Below are 1991 nucleotides of genomic sequence, written 5' to 3'. Positions count from 1 at the left end.
GCAACATGAATTCGACTGGGAGAACACTACTATTATAGGACAAGCCAAACAGAGAACAGCCAGGGAATTCCTAGAGGCATGGCACTCATCCACAGATTCAATCAATAAGCACATCGACCTGGACCCAATATACCGATCACTGCAACGGGCAGCTGGAACTGACAACCGGAAGCGGCAGATTAAAACCACTATAAATGCCAGAGGAATCATCACAGAAGCGCATCACAGGAGGCTCCCAAGCACTGAGGATGTCACCTAGACAGGGGACGAAACGTCTGAAACACAAATTCCCAGCTCGGCGAACACAACCACAACAACGAGCACCCGAGCTACAAATCGTCTTACAAACTTTGACCAGTCTAAATCTTATACTTCCTCATCTGTAGGTAAGGATAGTGATAGTGGGTCATGTCTTTTTTTAGGTAAGGATAGTGATAGTGGGTCATGTCTTTTTTTTTCTGGAACATTGTTGTTCATGTATCCAAGTTGCTAGTTTTCTGACTGTTTTTCCGATGTAGTGCTTGTTACAGTTCTTGCAAGGCTTATTCTTCCTTGTGCAGAACAGACAAAGATGTGAACTAATAGCGGTGCTCAAACGTATGAAAAAAAAAATTATAGAGTAAACAGGAATACTCTGTTTCCGTTAGTTTGCATTACAGCATCGAGGAGTTCTAATTTCAAGCTTGCTAGAAAAAGAACCAGGAATGAGATAAGGAAAAACTTCTTTATTGAGAGAGTTGTTAGGATTTGGAATGGAACTGCCTGGGAGAATTGTGGATGAACATTAAACAAAAGAACTGATATATATTTGGAAAAATGAATTTAACAGGCTGCAGAGATAGGATTGGCAAATGGGAGGGGCTTGGGAGACATTCCTGGAGCTGATGCACACACAGTGGCCAATGGCCTCCTCCTGTACTTTAAAGTTTTGCACTCTATCATGTGTCTATTGTTCACTAAAATTTGATAGCACAAATCATTTATTTAGTTTAATATTCACAGAGCATGTTGAAGTATAGCCATATTTATTTCGCTGACAAATAGCTGAAGCTTGTACATTTCAGTGAGAAATAAAACTGATTGGTTATTTATAAATATATAAGAACGCTAATTCAATTTGATTGTTCAATTGTTTGCTCACCCTGAACATGTAGTCATTCAGAAGCCAACCATTTTCAAAATGTTGGAGTGACAATGCATTGTTTTGAATCCTGACATTGTGTGTGTAATTCTGATCGCTAAAAGAGTTACATCCATGTTCTTTGTTCGATAGAAAATAAAATGTGCATTCTTTATTTCTGTGTTAGAAAATCTTGACAGGAGTTTATATTATAGTTCCATAAATATAGAATCGAACTGATTGTTTTCAGAGATTATAGTTCAGTTGAATAATCATAGTTGATGTCTTAGTTTTTTACCCAATTCATGCAACTTTGCAAATATCTAATCAATATATGGGTCACCCAATAGATTGTACCTGAAGATAATAGCAGCAAATGACAAGTCAAGAATCACGTTAATAACTGAACTTGGCGGAGCCTGCCTGGTGTCGGACACTACATATACTGTAATGGGATTCACGTGAATGTAACAATGAACAACATACCTTGAAGATCTGGGTTAACGGCCCTCCCTAGCTTCCTGATCTCACATACATCACTCCCTCACTTTCAACAACTGATAAGAATGCACAGGCTGGGTGAAACATAAAACACAGAACAGTACAGCACATTGCAGACCCTTCGACCCTTGACTTCCTGCCGAACTTTTATCCAACTCGAAGATCAGACTAACTGGCATATCCTTCATTGTACTATCATTCATGCACCTATCCAATGGTCACTTAAATATCCCTAATGCAGCTAACTCTACTACCGCTGGCAGTGCATTCCAAGCACCCACAACTCTGAGTAAAGAACCTACCTCTGACATCTCCCCAAACCTTCTTCCAATCACCTTAAAATTATGCCCGCTCGAGATAGCCATTTCCA

This window comes from Chiloscyllium plagiosum, chromosome 18 (assembly GCF_004010195.1).
Source record: "Chiloscyllium plagiosum isolate BGI_BamShark_2017 chromosome 18, ASM401019v2, whole genome shotgun sequence".
NCBI classification, from domain to species: Eukaryota; Metazoa; Chordata; class Chondrichthyes; order Orectolobiformes; family Hemiscylliidae; genus Chiloscyllium; species Chiloscyllium plagiosum.
Note: the sequence above shows the minus strand (reverse complement) of the source record.